The 15802-nt window shown below is 36.7% G+C and overlaps 1 protein-coding gene across 1 annotated transcript in view; it reads left to right on the top strand.

Annotated features, from left to right (window-relative positions):
- Positions 1-15802, top strand: part of TET2 (tet methylcytosine dioxygenase 2) — a 133397-nt gene that overhangs the window by 29784 nt on the left and 87811 nt on the right. The window contains 1 exon segment of the mRNA XM_019416365.2: positions 8747-8891. The gene's annotated coding sequence lies outside the window, so the exon portion shown is untranslated.

Genomic DNA, 15802 nt, shown 5'->3' with positions numbered 1-15802 from the left:
TCATTTTTGATAATTTTAATAATGGCATACAATATTTTTGTAATTTTTGTTTCATTTTGAAAATTAAAAAGAAAAACCACTTCCATCTTTAAATTCTCGTTTCTTCCCCCATGATGTTGCTTGCTAACTGCCAAAATTCATAGTTAACATTTTATCCAACAACAAGTAGTAGATTTAAGTGCAAACACTTAAAGAAATGCTTAATGCTTTTTTATTAAAAAAAAAAAGATTTTATGTTTATTTATTTTTGAGACAGAGAGAGACAGAGCATGAACAGGGGAGGGTCAGAGAGAGAGGGAGACACAGAATCTGAAACAGGCTCCGGGCACCGAGCTGTCAGCACAGAGCCCGACGCGGGGCTCGAACCCACGGACCGCGAGATCATGACCTGGGCTGAAGTCGGACGCTCAACCGACTGAGCCACCCAGGCGCCCCGCTTATGCTTTTTAAAATCTGTATTTAAGAATTATACAAACAGCCTGAGCTGATAGGCAGCAGGTATACGTGAATGTGGCTATTCTGCTTGTTACCGAAATATTTCCAAAATAGCCAGAGAATTCTTCCCTAAGATACTGTGACTCCCTTTGCATGACTCCCTGGATCTCTCCAAAATCATGTAACTAAAATAATAATATATAGCCTATAGGTGGGCTCTAAAACCCTCCTCTAGCCCTATGACCCATGTTTCATCATGCCAGCTATAACTATTTTTGCTACCACTCATGTCCATGGCAAGAGAATCACCATTTATTTGTCTTAATTTCATGGTTAAAAAACTGTTTTTAAGAAGATCTTATGATAAAAGTATTTTATATCATCTTAATGACACTTCAATTTTGCAAAATGCTTAATTTGTTTTTAACGGTCCTGGTAAGCATAACTTCAGAGTTTTCCTGTATGTTCTGCATCTTTTCAGTGTAATATTCCATTTTAAGGAACAAAATAAAATTCGAATCTTTGAGAGATTTGTGGAGTTTCCATTCTCCTTTCTTTGCCTTTAATTAGAAAAAGGACTTGATAGGGGCGCCTGGGTGGCTCAGTCGGTTGGGCGTCCGACTTCAGCTCAGGTCACGGTCTCGCGGTCCGTGAGTTCGAGCCCCACGTCGGGCTCTGGGCTGATGGCTCAGAGCCTGGATGGAGCCTGCTTCCGATTCTGTGTCTCTCTCTCTCTGCCCCTCCCCTCCTGTTCATGCTCTGTCTCTCTCTGTCTCAAAAATAAATAAACGTTAAAAAAAATTAAAAAAAAAAGAAAAAGAAAAAGGACTTGATAACATTCCTTGTTTAATTTTAGAGCGCAAAATGTAGACAGTATTATAACTGAAGCAATATTGCTTTTTACAAATAGTAAAAAATCAAGTGTTGGCAGTTTTACATATAATATAAAATTTTATTTATACAGTTTGTCATCTTGTCAAGCATTAGATTATTTTCCCATTGATCCTTTGTTGTTTGTATTGATGTTATTAATGTAATGGCTTTAAACTTTAGCTCACATAGCCCATATGACTTCTAGCATTTTTACATGAAGATATTCTTTGGGCTGTTGAATAATTTATATCATAATTAATGATTTAAAATTTTATTCTTTTACTTTCCATCTGTCCTAAAAAAACTGGGTTAGTATATACCTAATAATTTTACTAAAGAGTAAGGAGAATGAACTCACTTAAAAAATAGCTAGGTTAATGTTGCAGATTTGAAACAGTTTTTTAAAAAGCACAGTCTACCAAGTTATTGATCCATAATCTATGGCTGTTATAAATGGATGTAATTAGCAACTGACTCTAAATAAACCATGGTAGTAGCTTCATTACTCTGAAAAATTCATTACAGCACTTTATAACATGAAATTGCCATATCTGAAGGAATAGAACACATATTGTATATTCTAGAATAGAATATACATGTAAAAATTTCTTTGCAATCAATAATGAGCATCGTGGCCATTGCTTACAGTTACATATTATAATGTAAGAATTATTTATTATAAGGTTTTAATGTCATATAAGCATATTTAAATTGGGATAAATCTACCAATATAATTTTGCTAATTATTTACACCTTGTTCATTTTTGCGATACCTCCTTTTCTAAAATAACATGTATTTGTTCCATCCATATCAAATTAGATAGTATCTAAGTCATAGAATCATAAAGCCTAAACCTGATTTGGAACAGAGATAATACAATTCAGCATTCTATAGACTTCTCTAGTCCACACTTTCCTCAAGTGACTGGCTCAAGATCATGAAGTTATGGAGGATTAATGCCAAAATTAGAACCTGAGATGGATTTATACTTTGGTTATATCTTCCATCTTCCCACTTCCTTAGTTTGTTTATGGGTTTGTAAGGGTTATGAGAGAGAAATTTCTTTTGAGATTCAGCTCAAAACCTAGCTCCCAGTAGAATTGTTGTCCTGCAGTCAACCATATAAATACAGTTGCCAACTCTCCCAAGTTCTGTGTGTGAAGAAAAAAGGAAATGACAGACAAGCCATTAAATAAGTACACATGCTTTTCTTTACCTCTTTCCTCTCTTTCACTACATGAAATTTCTAGACAGGATCCCCCAAATGCTTGGATGTTAGGAATGGCAATTCTGTTACAGGGAATTGTAAACCACGTTCTCTGTTGGCTTTTCAGAGTTAAGATATTGGGCACATCTCTGTTTGTTTATAATAGCCCAGTCTCAGACCAATGAGGTCAAATATTAGCAGGTGTCAGAATGTCAAAGAAATGTTTTCATCTCAGATGAAAAAATTTATATGTGGGTTATTTTCCGTTTGAATTTTATTCAGTGTTTTCTTCTAATTTGGTGTCTCCATCTTGGTTTTTAAAAACATCTGTTCCATCATAACTTTTTGTTTGTTTCTGAAAGATATATAAATTGATCTGATAATTACATAAAATACCAAATGAATTTATGTCTATCTACATTTCTGTGATTCATTATTTTTTTAAATTAATTAATTTATTTATTTATGAGAGCACACATGCATGGCGGAGGGACAGAGAGAGAGGGAAAGGGAATCCCAAGCAGGGTCTACACTGTCAGTGCAGAGCCCATTGTGGGGCTCAGTCTCACGAACCATGAGATCATGACCTGAGCCCAAATCAAAAGTGGATATGTAACCACTTGAGCCACCCAGATGCCCCACTGTGGTTGGTTCTTAAAATAATTTCTTTGTGTAATGGAAATACGGTGCCAAACAATTTACAGCTTCTGCCTAATAGTTCAGCTTTGTTTGGCAGTTTTAGATTTTTAAAGATTATTGATTAGAAACACCCTTGTTTGGTGCATATTTGTTTTTAGCATAGTGGAATTTGTTCTTTAAAGGCTTACTGAATTTTTCCTTGGAGTTACCACTTTGTCTCTGTTAGGAAGTTTAGGGAGTAAATATGCATGAAAACTTCCTTTAGTTTTCTTCTTAGAGTTTTAACTGCTGTAGTGATTTTTTTTTTTAAGCATTAATAGAATAGTCATTTCTGCCAAGCAGCTGACATTCTGAAATAGCACTTCCCTTTGGGCACCATACAGTTGGGATCATGTACTTGCAGAGAAAGGGTATGGGAGGGAGTAAGGGGGAGATGGAGGAGGAAAACCATTTTATGGGCATATCCTGCTGATGTCAGTAACCTGCTTTCAGTGAACTCCAGTGTGACCCCATTTAGACCTGGAGGAGGATCACATTTGAGCAGGGGAGCAGCTGAGGCGGCATCACAACAGAAGGAAACACCTATTGCTGGGAGCTTTGAAGAGACATGCAGTGAGGATGGACAGGTAGCACAAAGGGGAAAGGAAGGACTAGATCCATCAGGATAAACATAGTTTGTGATCAAAGTATTCATGACTTTTGATCAGTGATTGAAAGGACAATATTTAAGGCCCCAAAGAGAGATTTCTGTACATGATGCATAGTTTGTATTGATATATACATGTTTATAGGTAAAGTAACATGTTTATAGGCAGAGAAAAGTTTTACTTTGATTTTGAGACAAAGTGTCTGCTTCTAGGGTTTGAAATACAGAATAATTTCTCTTTCACCAAAATGAAATGTTTCCTTCGTTGAATCTCTTCTACCTGGTCAGAGGTTTATGAAGCATGGTAGCTAAGAGCACAGGCTCTGGACGTCCACCACTTACAAAGTGTGTGCTAAAGGACACAGCTGACAATATTTTGAAGATTAAATGGCTAAGAATGCATTCAATAAATCTTAGCAATTTTTATGGTCATTGTTTTTTTTTTTTTTTATCTACATTATAGAAAATACTGTAGAGAGTAGATACTATCCTTTTAAGACACAGTGAATGGTTTATGAAGATTAAATGCCAGAATAGACTTTAATTTAGGAAACAAAAATCTGCCTTGGAACCACATTATCCTCAGAAAGATTACAACTTTGACCCTGAGGTTTATTTCATTAAAATAAAAATGTGGATATGTGTGTGGGAATGAGAACATTTAAACATACTCATAGGCTTTCCCTCTTAGGTTATTTTTTCTCTTATGGCTCTTACTTTGACCTTTGTCTTCAGCAGTTGCCTTCGTGTTTGTTCTGTTTTGTCTTCTGGGTGATTTTTGGTATAATCTCAGTATATCAGGTCAGAGGGAAAACTCAATGTGTAAGCTGACTGACAATGTTTTGCATTTTCTTTGAGAATATTTACCATAGCATCCTAAATAGTATTAAACTTTTCTTTCAGTCAAGGTCCCCAGCACATGAGTCATCCCTCTATTGATTTCTGAATGTTTCTATATTGGAGATTTTCCCAAACTGAACAGTGCCAGGATCGTGGACTGTTGAAGAACTATGTTGTGACGAGAGATTTGTGGTCTCTTGTGGGTGTACATTCTAATTGTTGGGGTGGTTTCTTTTTTAAGGGGGCTGTTTGGGGCATAAAAAAGTGTAACTTCATGTTCTCCATGATAGTTTGCCAGCTGGTTTCCAGCCCACCAGATTACTGCTTGTAGTGACACTCATTTCTCTAGGACTCTTGATCTTGTGCCAACCCTTAGTGGTACCACTAAGCCTGCTCACACCATTCTGAACCGAGGGCACTGGTGTCCTGAGTGCCTGAAAGGATAGATAAAAATCTAATACCACTTCAGGGGACTTACAGCTAAAGTTCTGGTAAAGCTCCGAGTATAAAGAATATATTATTTTACTATGTAAGTTTTATATTATTTTAAGCAGAAAACAGGAGGGCAACTGTATGGTTCTGTTCTGTATTCCTTAACTTTTGAGCCATAAGTAAACCCAGCTTTAAGGAATCTGTAAACCCAGCTTTAAGGAATCTAGGCGTATACAATGTCCCTCTTCTAATCTTTCCAATGCTTCTTTGATCCTTTCTAAAAACACAAGATATTTCATTGTCTCCAACCCTGACCTCTTGTCTGATAATTATTTATTTGGAATATAGAGGTTCTCAAACATATCATGTCAAGAATTTATTTTGTCATTTCAGATTTCTTTTCAGAATTATCTCTGGTTAATACCATTATTTTTCTTTGCAACTAAACTCAAAGCTTTACTACCACAACTGAGCCTTTATTTTTCTCCCTATTTCTAGAATGTTAGTAAATATCCACTCCTTTCCCAATCAGTAATATTTCCCTGCTTGATCATTTTATTTTATTTCCTCTGCCACCCTCTTGTTCAGACTCACCTCTTGTTCAGTGTATCTGAACTACTGCAGTAAGTCCGTATCTTGTATTAATCACTTAGAAGCTAAATCTTCTACTACTTCATACTTACTAGGATGACTTTTTAAAAAAAAAAAGACAATAGCAAGTGTTGGTGACGATAAGGAAAAATTGGAACCCTCATACATTGCTGACGGGAACGTAAAACAGCATAGCCACTCTGCAGAAGTTTGGCAATTCCTCAGAAGGTTAAATACGTAATTATCATATGACTCAGCAATTCCATTTCTAGGAATTCCACTTCTAAGAGAATTAAAAATGTATGTCCACACAAAAACTTACAAATAGTGAATACCCATGTTCAAAGAACATTATTCACAATGGCCTAAAGGTGGAAGCAACACAAATGTCCATCTACAGATGAGTAGATAAAATGTGGTGTATACATATAATGGAAACTATTCAGCTTTAAAAAGGGAAGAAATTCTGACACATGCTACAACATGGACAAATCTTGAAGACATGCTAAATGAAATAGCCAGTCACAAAAGAGCAAATATACTTCTGCTTATATGAGTTACCTAGAATAATCAGATCCATAGAGACAAAAAGTAGAATTGTGTTTGCCAGGGGCTTGGGAGAGGGGAGACTGGGAGTTCTTGATTTTTTTTTTTTTTTTTTTTTTTTGGTATATTTATTTTGAGAGAGAGAGAGAGAGAAAGTATGCATGAGCATGGGAAGGGCAGAGAAAGAAGGAGAGGGAGAGAATCCCAAGCAGGCTCTGCAATCTCAGTGCAGAGCACAGAGCCTGATGTGGGGCTTGAACTCACAACCTGTGAAATCATGACCTAAGGTAAAACCAAACATTGGATGCTTAACTGAATGAGCCCCCCCAGGCACCCTGGGGAGTTCTTGATTAATGGGCAGAGAGTTTGAGTTCGAGAAGATGAAAAATTTCTAGATAAGGATGGTTGCATAACAACAATAAGACTGCTTAATGCTACAGAACTATACACTTAAAATATGGTTAAAATGCTAAATTTTATGTTGTATATATTTTACCACAATATAAAAAGGCTTGTAAATGAATGTTCATAGCAGCATTATTTATAATAGCTAAAAAGTAGAAATAACCCAAATATCCATCATGAATAAAGTGTGGTATTCCTAACAGTGGAATATTATTCAGCCATAAACAGGAGTGAAGTACTGATTCACACTAAACATAGATCAACTTGAAAAAATTATGCTAAAAGAAAGAAACCAGACATAAAACAACCCACATTTTGAATGATTTTATTTATTTGAAATATCCAAAAGAAGTAAATACACAGAAACAGAAGAGGGATTAGCTGGAGGATGGATGAACGAGGACTGATTCCTAATGGGTAATGGATTTATTTGGGGAGCGATTAAATTGTTCTTGAATTTGGGCACCTGGGTGGCTCAATCGGTTAAGCGTCCAACTTCGGCTGAGGTCATGATCTCACAGTTTGTGAGTCCAAGCCCCGCATCGGGCTGTATGCTAACAGCTCAGAGCCTGGAGCCTGCTTTGGATTATCTTCCTCTCTCTCTGCCCCTCCCCTGCTCATGCTCTGTCTCTGTCTCTCTCTCTCAAAAATAAATAGACATTTAAATAAATAAAATAAAATAAATAATTAAATAATTCTTTAATTTGATAGTGGCAACAATGGCAACTTTTTGACTGAAACCCACAGAATTGTACACTTTAAAAGAATTAATTTTATGGCATGTGAATTATATCTCAATTTTTAAAAACTCAATACACAATTTTATGATGCCTTGTTTCTAAAGAAACATCATATCTATAGTCTTGGCTTACTATTTCTAGCTATGGAATTGTGAGAAAATCAAGTGTCCTCCCTTCTTATTATGTAATATAGGGATAATAATAACTACCTCACCAGATGTTTGTGTTAAATGAGGTAACATGTAGTACATCAAGCACAGTGTCTGGCATTTACTAAGAACCCAGTAAATTTACTAGGACCCCTTGGGACATGGGCCTTCAACAGCTTTCAGTACTATTCCACATATTATTCCCAGATATTCCAGAAAATGGCCCAACTCATTTAGCCATTTATCACTAGTCTACATTCTGGCTCAAATCTGCCTCTTCATATTCTTCTAATGCTCCTTAATGGAAAGCCATCAGTCAGAATGGGCTTTTTAGTCTCCCTCAATTTGCTGCACTTTTTCTTGAAGCTGTGTCCTTGCCTGAAAACAATGCTCTTTCCCTGTTCCTGTCTTTTCTCTTTCACCCTGCCCTTAGAACTCAGGTGACTTTCTTCATGCATTAAACTTTCTCCCTTATTTAAATTCATGGTCATCTCTACTTTTGTAGCATCCAAAATTTTCACTACATGTTAGACTACTGAAGCCTTACTTGGTTATATTTTCAAAGCATATGTCTTGTTAGGTGATCATATTAAAGTTTGTGTTCGATCTTTTGACTAATAAAATCCCTGAACATGGGGACCACATGTTATAATGCTTTTACCTTTTTCATAGCATTTAGCACATTGGCTTGATATAGTATATTCTATATCAACATTTGCTATTTATAAGTTAAGTTAGTGTTGCATCTCAATAAGTATAAGGCCTTAAATTAATGATTCTCACTCCTGGCAGCCCCTTAGAATTACCTGGGAAATAAAGCTTCATTTTAGCCCAACACATCAGAATGTCTGCGCATGAGGCCTCAGCTTTTCCTGCAGGTGATACTATTGCAAACAAAGCTGAGAACCATTGGATTCAGTAGATGAAGTAATGAAGCCAGTGGGTCCCAAGACTAATTGATTATCATGATCAAAATATGAGAATTGCTGATTAGGCAGAGGTCCTGGGGGCATTGCAAAGTCCTCTACAAATAACTAGTATTATATTATGGTGCATTTGGGAGTTTTCACGGGTTTGAGAAATATCCTCCAGCCCTGAATTTTTTAACAGCCACTGGCTGTTAAAATATCCAGTTATGGACACCTATAACTTTTTAAACTTTACATAATAGCTTTCAGACTAGATGTACTTCTTGTTCCTTTTTGCAAACTTAAAAATACTCAAACTCTGTGTCTTTTCTAGGCTGGCCAACATCATCAGCAGACCCTCTCAAGATTGTCTACTCGCCCTTGCTCCTGTTGAGTTACCACCCTTGGAAGCAGGAGATGGGCTTTGCAGCAGCCAACAGGCCATGATCCAGGAGGAGCAGTAAGGGACAGAACTGCTGGTAAGACACTGGGGACAGTTGGTTCTTGGTTTCTAAGGAATATAAATTTATTCCTAATTTAATAGTCTCTCTTCTAACCTTCAACTCTAAATTTTTCTGTATTCCTTCAAATACCTTAATCATCTATGCTTTGGACACATGGGTTGGATTTTATGACCTATGAATTCCCTGAAGTTTTGTATTGACTTGTATGTTTGTATGTACGTATGTATGTATGTGTATATATAAAATTTTCTGGAGAAAAAGAAGATTTTCATCATATTCTCAGTGTCTTTGAATTTAAAAAGAGCCATTCAAATATAGCTATAAGCATGGAGAAACATGATATTTATAACCACTTGTCACAGTATTTCTCCTCCCCATTTGTACCTCACTTATGGCTACTTTGTCTCAATTTGTTAGGACCAAAAAACCCCTGATTATTTGTGGTTATTTGCTGACCAGAAAAATGAGCACCTACTAAACCTAGGCAGCCAGTTTTCATGATAATTTAGCTCCACCAAAGTATCAGAGAACCAGAGTGTACAGTGGCAGATATCAGGAGGGCCTATGTAATTTTTCACATGATTTTTCTGAAACTATAAATAGAGGTACTGACAGAGAGGGAGATACCAACTACTTTTTTCATCTACACTGATGTTAATAAAGATCAATTTGTTCTTAATGCCACTGACAGGCTAATGAGTGTCCCAACCTAAAGGTTATTTATCAGACCATCTGTATAGATAAACAAAAGTGAGGAACTGATATTTTTTCCAAAATATTTAAGATGGACATCAGAATGAATTTCATGTATACCTTTGCCTGTACTATAAGTAAGTCAGTTAAAATTTCAGGGGCATTGTTGGAAAGAAAATGGAGGTTAAGTTAAAAAAAAAAAAAGAATGAGTCTTTTTTTTTTTTTCCTTTTGTAACTCTTTTAGCAGGTAATTCATTTTCAGTTTCACTGAATCTTGTTTATGCATTCAGCATAACAAATCTTCTAAAAGGCCTGTGTAGCTGTAATCTCTGCCCTCACTCTAGACGCCTGAGGATATAAGTATCCACTCTGCCACTTGATACTTCTTAGAGACTGACCTGGTGCTGAGAAATCCTTCCCAGTGTGTCCTCAGTTAAACTCCCATGATTCCTAGATGTTGCCATTTTCAAGACATAAGGCAAGTACATCTGCCTAGATTACCTCTCTGCTCTGGGAATTTTAAGTCACTTCTGTAAGGAAAAGAGAACTCAGCACTACTAACTCTCAGAATGAAAATTTTCCCCTTGCATGCTAATATTTTTAGCGTATTCATTGTCACTGAAAATAGACTTCCTCTTTCCCCTCTCATGCTGGAAAATCTTAGGTAATTATGAATAAAGCATTCTTTGCTTTTCCCCTCCTCCCGAAATGGATGCTTTACCTCTCACTGTGAGGACTGTGGCTACTCATTCTGTACTTGACCTTTACATGAGAACTGAGATGCATTTTGAAGATGGAAGTTTTACTTCTTTAGTAAAATCGTAACAGAACTTTCCTCAGAGACAAAGGATAGGTAAGGAAGGAAGTGCAAAGTTTAGGGAAAAATGTAAGAGAAATTACTAACAAGAAAAGAAGAAATTAAAGTATTAGCTATTTGTAAGAGAGAGAGATTTCACAATTAACTCCCAGAAGAGGTCTTCCCTCAAATCCAAAGAAGAATATTATTTTGCATTTAGCTTTTTATAGTGAGATAAGCTTAGCCTAGGAGATATTTTCAGTGGTAAATAAACCTAGGATTTATTTTTAGTAATATTTATTAGCTTTGCGTTCTTGGAGAAATTATTTAACCTCTTTAAGTCCTGTTTTATTTGGCAAGGAGGAAAATAGGTCATAATAATAATGGGATTATATACATATATGGATATATGTACATATGTAGATAATATATACAGGGCCTGGCAGAAGTAAATTCTAAATTTTATATTAGCAGTTGTTCATTATTATTAATGTTATTAATGTTGCTTTCAGTTTTAAATAATGAATTTAATCAAAATGTATTTCTTGAGCACCTGTCAGGTACCAGGCACTCTTTAGGAACTGGGGTACATTACTGAACAAAAACGTAAAAGTCCCTGTCCTTGTTTAGCTTAGAATCTAGAGTGGTAGACATAAACAAGATAAATAAATAAAAATGTATAGCACATTAAATACCAAGAGGTGCTAAGCATGAAAAAATTAACACAGGAAAAGAAAATTGGAGAGATGGTGAGGTAGCAATTAAAGATGGAGTAGTCAGGAAAGACCTCATGAGAAGATTATTTTTTGAGTGAAAACCTAAAAAAATAATAATTACACAAACAGACCATAAAGTCATATGGGGAACAAAAGGGAGAGGAGAAGATCACAAAGACCTAGAGGAGTATAAAGTTTTCACAGAATGATTCAGACAGAACCGGAGGATTTTACATGGCTAAATCATATATCATATGTAAGTGATATACCCATATAAGTGATATAGGTAAGAACTTTGGAAGTTCAAGGAATAGCAGGGTCCATCTAGACTAAAACAGTTAGAGGAGGACTTCACAAAGGATGATGGCAGATGGTGGCCTGGATTTTGAAAGATAGGAAGAAATTGGATAGTTGGCATAAGAATACAGACTTTCAGTTATAAGATGAAGAAGGTGTGAGAATCTAACGTATAATATGTTGTTGTCTATAGTTGACAACACTGTATCGTATAATTGAAATTTGCTAAGAGAGTAGAAGTGTTTTCACAGGCTCAAAAAGGTAAACTATGTGAGGTGATGAATATGTTCATTAATTTGATGGAGGGTGAATCCTTTCACAATGTATATAGATAGAAAATCATCACATTGTGCACTTTAAATTTTTTTTTTCAACGTTTTTTATTTATTTTTGGGACAGAGAGAGACAGAGCATGAACGGGGGAGGGGCAGAGAGAGAGGGAGACACAGAATCGGAAACAGGCTCCAGGCTCCGAGCCATCAGCCCAGAGCCTGACGCGGGGCTCGAACTCTCGAACTCACGGACCGCGAGATCGTGACCTGGCTGAAGTCGGACGCTTAACCGACTGCGCCACCCAGGCGCCCCACATTGTGCACTTTAAAAATAACGCTGAAAGAAAATCTCCAAAGAAGAAGTTCTAATAAAAGTTATTGTTAGACATCACAGTTCCATAGCCCTCACACTATCATCCATAAAAACAATAATAACAACAACAAACCAAATGGAGAATGACATCCTAGTGGAGAAGTGGAAGAGAAACATAAGATGTTTGAAATAAGAAGTGAAGTAAGGATGTTGGCTTTGAGGGCAGGAGGGCTAGGCAAAGGACAAGGGGGAAGAAGGCAACGGGAGGCTATCTGGTATAGAGATGGCAAGTGGTGGGAAAGAAGCTAGAAAAGCAGGTGAGGCCAAATTTTGGAAAGCCCTAAGTCCAGGCTAAAGATTATTACATGCCATCATACAAATAGCAAGGAGCAATGGAAGCAGGCGAGTAGAAAGATGCATTCAGGTCACTAACAATACAAGTTTAGCAGAGTATGGAGATGGCGGAAGTGGCTGAAGTGATTCAGGAGTGGGTTGAGAACGTGGATTGTGATATTAGAGATAGGACTGAAAAAGGAAGATCGATTTGATAGGGAAAATCCTGAGGATTTGATCACTAATTGCCATTAGGAGATACAGAAGAAGACAAAGGTTTCTCTACAGGTTTTAAAGGACCCATTAAGTGTTGGCATTAAAGGGAATAGGGATATTAGGGCATATTGTGCATCTGAATTCATGGTGACTGAGGTGAGATAACCCACTGTAAGTGTCCTTAAAACTACTAAGGATAAAGTCCATGCAATGTTTAACAGGCTGAATTGAATTGCTAAGAGCAACTTTCACTGTGCATTGGAATCCATGTAAATATTAACTTGGCACAAAAAAAATTGCATGAGAATCTGCCTTTTTTTCTTTTTACACCAAGCTGGATTAACAGAGAATCATAAAATGTTGCTCAAGAGTGGGCCATTAGACACCACCTTAGTCCAATTGGCTAATATTATGGCAGACTAAAAGTTACCCAGACATGACACATGACTTCCTAACGGTCATATCAATGACTGTTAGCTATTAGCAAAACCTGGCCCCAGGTGGCCATATTGAGACCTACTGCACCTCCCTGTCATCTGTAAGAAATGTTAGTGATTTGTATTTTGCCATCTTGTTTGTGGAGAAAGGAGTTAGAAGGTTTGGATTTGCCCATTAGAACTCTCTTGTAGCCATTCTTCTAATTAATATGGACATGTTCACTCTTTCTCACGAAACAGACCCTACTCATTTAGAAGCTTCATTCTTAGTCATCCTCTCCTACCTATCGTCATGGTTGATGTATCCTGATTGAAAAATAAGTCATCTTTCTATTTCATCAATAATTGGAAACAGAACACTTATCTCTAATATTGCATTTTTTTCTGTTTATCTTTCAGAAGAAAAAATCACTTTTCTTATTTCAAACTTAAATCACCTAGACTTGAAAATTAAGACTCCAAGTGTCCTTTCCTTTCAGACCAGTCTTATGAACTGAAACCCATCATCCTTATTCTAACAAACCCAATTGATTTATCCATGGAGTCACAGGACTTTAAAACAAAAATAGATCCTAGACATCATCTAAGGCAGTTGTCTTCAAACTATTACTCTCCTACCCATCTGTTACTGTTTCCTTCTTTTTAATAAAATGTAATTATCTAGCAAGTGTGCAGAAGTGTATTTAAAGAAGGAAAATGTTTATTTTTCTATTTATAGAAATTTTATGGTAGTGCTACAATTCTTTGTTTCTTTACTCTCTCCATTATACATGGCACATTATGATACAAGTCATAATTGAACCATGTGAAAGCCTTATCCGGTATATATTTTAAGGCCCAGATTGGTCTCATTGTCTCTATGTCCCAAGAGACTGAATTATAGAAACTATTGACATTCTCATGGGATTCTGCTGAGAACTTTGGCAATCCCTGAATTCACAAATAGCACTGTAGCATTTTTTATTTGCATTAACGGCTATCCACATGTGACCAGTACTATGTGTTTAGAACGGGTAAGCCATGCTAAAATAGACTACACACTATGAAGGTTATTTTCACCATTCTTGTTTCAGTTTCCCCATCAAACAGTGAAGTATCAGTTGTCTCCATTGATCTCATAGGATATTTAAGCAGAAATGAAAGTCTTGGTGAAGACACTTTGTCTTCTGAAAGAAAGTTGCAATGCAAATAAAGACATTATTAATGTTTACCCATATTTACAGATGTTAATCTGACCAAAGCTTTTTCTCAAAATCTGAAATAATGTAGTCTACTCTTATCTATGGGGGAAATGTTCCAAGATCCCCAGTGGATGCCTGAAATTGTGGATGGTACCAAATCCTATATATACTGTCTTTTTCCTACACATACATACCTATGATAAAGTTTAATTTATAGACACTGTAAGAGATTAACAACTAAAAATAGAATAATTATAACAATATACTGTAATAAAAGTTACATAAATGTACCCTCTCTCTCCTTACTGTACTATACTCACCCCTCTTCTTTTTGTGATGATGTGAGAAGATAAAATGCCTATAGGATGTGGTGAAGTGAGGTGAATGACGTAGGCACTATGACATAGCGTTAGGCTACTACTGACCTTGTGACCATAAGTCAAAAGGCAGATCATCTGCTTCTCAATCGTGGATGACCGCCGATAACCAAAATTGCAGAAAGTGAAACCACTGATGGGCAGGGGAGGGGCGGGAGCGAGTAGCCGGACTACTGTAATGTGTTATCTTGGCTTTTTTAATGTTAAGAAGATTGGGAGAACAATTAATGGGTTTCTTGGAGAATCTGTGATCGTATAGTTAATGTTGTATATGTGTGTAGCAATTTTGTAATTCTCAAAGGCATGCACAGTCCTTGAATTTTGCTGGGAGTCTGGAGGGACTTTAAGGAAAAGAAAAAACGTTGGCCATCTTCTCAAGATCTTGAATCTCCTCCATACTCACGCATGTGTACACACACATATTCACGTAACATCCTTCCTTAAATCCCCCTAGCCAGCTTGCTTCCTACTTTATTGAGAATATTGAACTCATTGGGCAAGAACTTCTGCTTTTCTTTTCCATCCATACCCCTAAATCCAGCATATCCGTAACTTTTACCTCTTTTCACAATTTGCTCACTTTTTCCATGAATTAATCATTTCCTGATTGTTCTTTCTGCTTCTATCCCTTTTTTTTTTTTCTGATGGTCAATTTAAAGTGTCCCAGTATGCTCATTCTTAAGTGCATATCTAACCATGTACACTCCTCCTTAATGCCCTTTGATGGATACCCACTGTTAAACTTTGCTAAAGCAGTAGGAAGCTTCCCCCAATGCCAACCCACAAAGTTTTTAAAATTATAATGGAATTCTTGTGGTCCATGCAGAGACAGATGCAATGCGGGGGCTCTTGGGGTCACCTGCTTACCCCCTCTTTAGCTAGTGTGGCCCAGAACAGCTCTGTGAACCCCTGGTACCTAAAATACTCAGTTTGGAAAACAGCCTACAGAAAATAGACTGTGCACTTGATATCCCTATCTGGTTCTTAATTACTCGTCAACCTCCATGTCACCATATTGTCCCTCAGATTCTGTGAGGTAATTATTCCTAACTCTTTATATGTCTTAAACATAACATTATATTTTACACATTCAAGCCTTGGTAGTGGCTGCCCCTCTCCTCCCCCTTTTCCATAAAGACCCAGCTCAGGTTTCTCATCAGCCAAGCCTCATATTTGTAGCACTCGTGTTCCTCAAACACCATACTTACTGTAGTCATTTGTGTCTATTTCTCTACAAACTGAAATCTCTAGGACAAAGACTGTGCCTTATCTTCTTATTCCTAAGAGCTTGCAG

The sequence above is a fragment of the Panthera pardus genome, unplaced genomic scaffold, assembly GCF_024362965.1.
Source record: "Panthera pardus isolate Hobbes unplaced genomic scaffold, ASM2436296v1 HiC_scaffold_13, whole genome shotgun sequence".
Lineage (NCBI taxonomy): Eukaryota > Metazoa > Chordata > Mammalia > Carnivora > Felidae > Panthera > Panthera pardus.
Note: the sequence above shows the minus strand (reverse complement) of the source record. Positions and strands in the feature narration are given on the sequence as shown.